Here is a 7521-nt window from a genome sequence, read left to right as displayed (position 1 = left end):
ATCCTGTATGTTACGTAAAAACAGGTCAATGTCACTTCTATTCATTGTATCTAAGTCTTCTAGTAACGTGCCTGACCACTTTACTGAAATCCATGCACAGGCAATAGTAGGCCTTAAAGCCACCCCTGAAGCAGTGTATATGGATTTAAGCATAGTGTCAATCTTACGATCAGCCGGTTCTTTTAACGCGGTAGATCCAGGGACAGGTAAAACCACCTTTTTTGACAGTCTGGAGACAGAGGCGTCAACTATGGGTGGGTTTTTCCCATCTTTTTCTATCCTCCTCAGGAAAGGGAAAAGCAACCAGAACCCTCTTGGGGATCTGGTATTTTTTCTTCAGGGATTCCCAAGATTTTTCAAATAAAGCATTTAATTATTTAGATGCAGGAAAGGTTAGCAAGGCTTTCTTATGGTCTGTTACGTAAGCCTCCTCAACCTGCTCAGGTGGTTTGTCAGTAATGTTTAACACATCTCTAATGGCCTCAATCATGAGCTGCACCCCCTTAGCCAGGGATATCGCCCCCCCCCCCCCCACACACACATCCCCATCACCGTATGCCGTATTAGAGTCTGTATCTGTGTCCTCATGCATAATCTCGGCAAGTGAACGTTTCTTTGGGAATATGCCAGGGGATTGAGAAGGAATGGTAACAGAACCTGACCAAACAGCCATAGAATTCTTTAAAACCTGAGTTTCCGTGTCAGTATGAGCTACCCTAGTAGAGATCTGAGATATCACTCCTTTAATAGAAGTCAGTCTTTAATGGCCACTATCTCTGCTGGCAGGACACCGAGCTCCTGAGGGTGATGATCGTTAGCCGCCCCAGGCGACCGCTCACTCCCGCAGCATGCCACCACCCCCTAAAAGCCAGTAGATTTCGGTGGCGAGTGAGTCACCGGCGCCCCGGCAAGCGGGGAGCCGGTGTGAAAATGGTAGCAACAGGGTGGGCGCGCAGTACTAACTGTGCTCCGGAGGCTCAGCGGTACAGTGCGGCGCTATGAGGGGCGCCCTGAGCCAGCTCCTATAGCCTACACTGGTCACTCAGGCTGTCAGGAACCTCGGTACCGCTGCCAGCACCATACCTTAGGCCAGTATAAATATGTAAAAGCGGGAAGCAGTGCCATGTTTCAGGGGGCGGAGGCTCTCCTCAGAGCAGACCCAGCAGCGTTCAGCATCATTTTCCTCCCTGCAGCTCCAGCTGGAGGTACTGACAGGGAGAGCTGGAGTCGTGTGGAAGGACAGCTCTCCCTGCGTTGAGACTCAGATATCACAAATCACCAAGGAGTCCAAGTGTGTCCGTTGTTGCGATGTCTAGGCCTGACCTTCCCAAGACTGTATTGGAAGAGCAGGCTCCTACCACCATTTGCACACCCCATGCAAGTGCTAGAAGGAGCACCATCACCACTCCAGTTACGGATACTGAGGATGTCACTGAAGTAGTACACCAGGATGAGTGTACTTGGTGTAGCTGGCGCTGAGGAGGAAGTTGACTGAGGATTCTGATGGGTATGTGGTTTGTTTAAATAAGGTACCTGTGGAGACAGTTGTTGACCATGGGATGAAAAAGCCCATTGTCATGCCTGGGCAAAATACCAAAAACGCCACCTCTTCGGTGTGGAATTATTTCTCCACAAATCCGGACAACAGGTGTCAAGCCATGTGTTGCCTTTGTCAATCCATAATAAGTAGGGGAAAGGTCGTTAACCACCTAGGAACATCCTCCCTTATACGTCACCTGCAGTACATTCATCATAAATCATTGTCAAGTTCAGATACTTTGGGTAAGAGCGTAAGCAGTCCACTGACACAAATCCATTTCCTGTTGTATCCAAGCTCCTGCAATCCACACCACCAACTCCCTCAACGTCAATTTCCTCCTCAATCAGGAACGGAAGTAGTCCTGCAGGCCATTTCACTGGCATGACTAATGAGTCCTCTCCTATCCAGGATTCCTCCGGAGGATCCTTGAGTGCTACGCCTACTGCTGCCGCTGCTGGGAGTCTATCGTCATCCCAGAGAGGAAATCGGAAGACCACTTGTACTACTTTAACTAAGTAATTGACTGTCCAACAGTCCTTTGCGAGGAAAATGAAATATGACAGCAGTCACCCTGTTGCAAAGCGGATTACGGAGGCCATAACTATGTTGGTGTTAGACGTGCATTCGGTATCTGCCATTAGTGCAGTGGTATTCAGACAGTTGATGGACGTCATGCGTCCCCGGTACCAAATCCCCTCTAGATTCCATTTCACTAGGCAAGCGATTCCCAGACTGTACAGGGACATTAAGAAAAGTGTCCTCAGTGTCCTGAAAAATAAGTGGACAGTGGGTGTACAACCATAAATCACAGACATGTGGAGCAGGGCAAAGGAAGGACTACATGACTGACAGCCCACTGGGTAGATGTATTGCCTTCCGCAGCAACACCAGCATCTCACAAACGCCAACTCCTTCATAGGCAGGCTACACTTTGTATCACCGGTTTCTATAAGAGGCACACAGCTGACAACCTTTTACAGAAACTGAGGGACATCATCGTACAATGGCTTAACCCATTTAGACTCTCCTGGGGATTTGTGATATCTGACAATGCCACCAATATTGTGCGTGCATTACACCTGGGCAAATTCGAACACGTCCCATGTTTTGCACACACATTTAATTTGGTGGTGCAGAATTTTTTTTCAAAACGACAGAGGGCGTGCAGGAGATGCTGTCGGTGGCCCGAAAAATTGCAGGACACTTTCGACATTCACCGACTGCATGCCGAAGACTGGATCACCAGCAAACACTCCTGAAGCTGCACTGCCGTCACCTGAAGCAAGAGGTAGTAACAAGGTTGAATTCAACCCTCTATATGCTTCAGAGGATGGAGGAGCAGCAAAAGGCCATTCAAACCTATACATCCATCTATGACATGGGCAAAGGAGGGAGAATGCACCTGACAAGCACAGTGGAGAATGATTTCAGTCTTATGCAAAGTTCTCCAACCCTTCGAACTTGCCACATGTGAAGTCAGTTCAGACACTGCCAGCTTAACTCAGGTCATTCCCCTCATCAGGCTTTTGAGGAAGCAGCTGAAGAAATTGAAGGAGGAGCTAAGACGGAGGCATTCCGCTAAGTATGTGGGACTTATGGATGGAGCCCTTCATTTATTTGCCAGGATTCAAGGGTGGTCAATCTGTTGAAATCAGATCACTACATTTTGGCCACTGTGCTCGATCCTAGGTTTAAAGCCTACATTGTATCTCTCATTCCGGTGGACACAAGTCTGCAAAGACCTGCTGGTGAGAAAATTTGTCAGCTCAAGTGGAACGTGACCGGTCAACAGCTCCTCCTTCATTTTCTCCCACAACTGGGGCTGCGAGGAAAATAATAAGAATTTACTCACCGGTAATTCTATTTCTCGTAGTCCGTAGTGGATGCTGGGAACTCCGTAAGGACCATGGGGAACAGACGGGCTCCGCAGGAGACTGGGCACTCTAAAAGAAAGATTAGGTGCTATCTGGTGTGCACTGGCTCCTCCCTCTATGCCCCTCCTCCAGACCTCAGTTAGGGAAACTGTGCCCGGAAGAGCTGACATTACAAGGAAAGGATTTGGAATCCAGGGTAAGACTCATACCAGCCACACCAATCACACCGTACAACTTGTGATAACCATACCCAGTTAACAGTATGAACAACAACTGAGCCTCATTCAACGGATGGCTCATAACAAATAACCCTTTAGTTAAGCAATAACTATATACATGTATTGCAGAGAGTCCGCACTTGGGACGGGCGCCCAGCATCCACTACGGACTACGAGAAATTGAATTACCGGTGAGTAAATTCTTATTTTCTCTGACGTCCTAGTGGATGCTGGGAACTCCGTAAGGACCATGGGGATTATACCAAAGCTCCCAAACGGGCGGGAGAGTGCGGATGACTCTGCAGCACCGAATGAGCAACTCAAGGTCCTCCTCAGCCAGGGTATCAAACTTGTAGAACTTAGCAAATGTGTTTGATCCCGACCAAGTAGCAGCTCGGCAAAGCTGTAACGCAGAGAGCCCTCGGGCAGCCGCCCAGGAAGAGCCCACCTTCCTTGTGGAATGGGCTTTCACTGATTTTGGATGCGGCAGTCCAGCCGCAGAATGCGCCAGCTGAATCGTGCTACAGATCCAGCGAGCAATAGTTTGCTTTGAAGCAGGAGCACCCAGCTTGTTGGGTGCATGCAGGATAAACAGCGAGTCAGTTTTCCTGACTCCAGCCGTCCTGGCTACATAGATCTTCAAAGCCCTGACCACGTCAAGTAACTTGGAGTCCTCCAAGTCCCGAGTAGCCGCAGGCACCACAATAGGTTGGTTCAAATGAAACGCTGATACCACCTTTGGGAGAAATTGGTGACGAGTCCTCAATTCTGCCCTGTCCATATGGAAAAGCAGATAGGGGCTTTTACATGACAAAGCCGCCAATTCTGACACACGCCTTGCTGAAGCTAAGGCCAACAGCATGACCACCTTCCACGTGAGATACTTTAGCTCCACGGTCTTAAGTGGCTCAAACCAGTGGGATTTCAGGAAATCCAACACAACGTTAAGATCCCAAGGTGCCACTGGAGGCACAAAAGGGGGCTGAATATGCAGCACTCCCTTAACAAACGTCTGAACTTCAGGCAGTGAAGCCAGTTCTTTTTGAAAGAAAATAGACAGGGCCGAAATCTGGACTTTTATGTAACCCAATTTTAGGCCCATAGTCACCCCTGACTGTAGGAAGAGCAGAAATCGACCCAGCTGGAATTCCTCTGTTGGGGCCTTTCTGGCCTCACACCAAGCAACATATTTCCGCCATATACGGTGATAATGCTTTGCTGTCACATCCTTCCTAGCTTTTATCAGCGTAGGAATCACTTCATCTGGAATGCCCTTTTCCGTTAGGATCCGGCGTTCAACCACCATGCCGTCAAACGCAGCCGCGGTAAGTCTTGGAACAGACAGGGCCCCTGCTGCAACAGGTCCTGTCTGAGAGGCAGAGGCCACGGGTCCTCTGAGATCATTTCTTGCAGTTCTGGGTACCAAGTTCTTCTTGGCCAATCCGGAACGATGAGTATAGTTCTTACTCCTCTCTTTCTTACTATCCTCAGTACCTTGGGTATGAGAGGAAGAGGAGGGAACACATAAACCGACTGGTACACCCACGGTGTCACTAGTGCGTCTACAGCTATTGCCTGAGGGTCCCTTGACCTGGCGCAATATCTTTTTAGCTTTTTGTTGAGGCGGGACGCCATCATGTCCACGTGTGGCCGTTCCCAACGATTTGTAATCTGTGTTAAGACTTCTTGATGAAGTCCCCACTCTCCCGGGTGGAGGTCGTGTCTGCTGAGGAAGTCTGCTTCCCAGTTGTCCACTCCCGGAATGAACACTGCTGACAGTGCTAGCACGTGATTCTCTGCCCATCGAAGAATCCTTGTGGCTTCTGCCATTGCCATCCTGCTTCTTGTGCTGCCCTGGCGGTTTACATGGGCGACCGCCGTGATGTTGTCTGACTGAATCAGCACTGGTTGGTTTTGAAGCAGGGGCTCTGCTTGACTCAGGGCGTTGTAAATGGCCCTTAGTTCCAGTATATTTATGTGTAGTGAAGTCTCCAGACTTGACCACTGTCCTTGGAAGTTTCTTCCCTGAGTGACTGCCCCCCATCCTCGGAGGCTTGCATCCGTGGTCACCAGGACCCAGTCCTGTATGCCGAACCTGCGGCCCTCGAGAAGATGAGCACTCTGCAGCCACCACAGCAGAGACACCCTGGCCCTCGGGGACAGGGTGATTAGCCGATGCATCTGAAGATGCGATCCGGACCACTTGTCCAACAGATTCCACTGAAAGATCCTTGCATGGAACCTGCCGAAGGGAATTGCTTCGTATGAAGCCACCATCTTTCCCAGGACTCGCGTGCAGTGATGCACTGACACCTGTTTTGGTTTCAGGAGGTCCCTGACCAGAGATGACAATTCCTGGGCCTTCTCCACCGGGAGAAACACCTTCTTCTGTTCTGTGTCCAGAATCATGCCCAGGAAAAGCAGACACGTCGTAGGAATCAGCTGCGACTTTGGGATATTCAGAATCCAGCCGTGCTGTTGCAACACTTCCTGAGAGAGTGCTACACTGACCAACAACTGCTCTCTGGACCTCGCCTTTATGAGGAGATCGTCCAAGTACGGGATAATTATAACTCCCTTCTTCCGAAGGAGTATCATCATTTCGGCCATTACCTTGGTAAATATTCTCGGTGCCGTGTAGAGACCAAACCGCAACGTCTGGAATTGGTAATGACAGTCCTGTACCACAAACCTGAGGTATTCCTGGTGAGGTGGGTAAATGGGGACATGCAAGTAAGCATCCTTGATGTCCAGCGACACCATAAAATCCCCCTCTTCCAGGCTTGCAATAACCGCTCTGAGCGATTCCATTTTGAACTTGAATTTCTTTATATAAAAGTGTTCAAGGATTTTAAATTCAGAATGGGTCTCACCGAACAGTCCGGTTTCGGTACCACAAACATTGTGGAATAGTAACCCCTTCCCTGTTCAAGGAGGGGGACCTTGATTATCACCTGCTGGAGGTACAGCTTGTGAATTGCCACCAGTACTACCTCCCTTTCCCTGGGGGAAGCTGGCAAGGCTGATTTGAGGTAACGGCGAGGGGGAGTCGCCTCGAACTCCAGCTTGTATCCCTGAGATACAATTTGTACAGCCCAGAGATCCACCTGTGAGCGAACCCACTGGTTGCTGAAGTTTCGGAGACGCGCCCCCACCGCACCTGGCTCCGCCTGTGGAGCCCCAACGTCATGCGGTGGACTTAGTGGAAGCAGGGGAGGATTTTTGTTCCAGGGAACTGGCTGCCTGGTGCAGCTTCTTTCCTCTACCCCTGGCCAGAAAGGATGCGCCTCTGACCCGCTTGCCTTTCTGAGGCCGAAAGGACTGCATTTGATAATACGGTGCTTTCTTAGGCTGTGAGGAAACCTGAGGTAAAAAAGTCGACTTTTCAGCTGTTGCTGTGGATACGAGGTCCGAGAGACCGTCCCCAAACAATTCCTCACCCTTATAAGGTAAAACCTCCATGTGTTTTTTAGAATCAGCATCACCCGTCCACTGCCGAGTCCATAATACTCTCCTGGCAGAAATGGACATTGCATTAATTCTAGATGCCAGCAGGCAAATGTCCCTCTGGGCATCCCGCATATATAAGACGACGTCTTTCATATGTTCTAGGGTTAGCAAAATAGTATCCCTGTCGAGGGAATCAATGTTGTCTGACAGAGTATCAGTCCATGCTGCTGCAGCACTACACATCCAGGCTGAAGCAATAGCAGGTCTCAGAGTACCAGAGTGTGTATACACAGACTTCAGGATAGCTTCCTGCTTTCTATCCGCAGGCTCCTTTAGGGCGGCCGTATCCTGAGACGGCAGGGCCACCCTTTTAGATAAGCGTGTGAGTGCCTTATCCACCCTAGGGTATGTTTCCCAACGTAACCTGTCCGTTGGCGGG

Source organism: Pseudophryne corroboree, chromosome 1, assembly GCF_028390025.1.
Source record: "Pseudophryne corroboree isolate aPseCor3 chromosome 1, aPseCor3.hap2, whole genome shotgun sequence".
Taxonomy (NCBI): domain Eukaryota; kingdom Metazoa; phylum Chordata; class Amphibia; order Anura; family Myobatrachidae; genus Pseudophryne; species Pseudophryne corroboree.
This window is presented reverse-complemented; position numbering follows the sequence as displayed.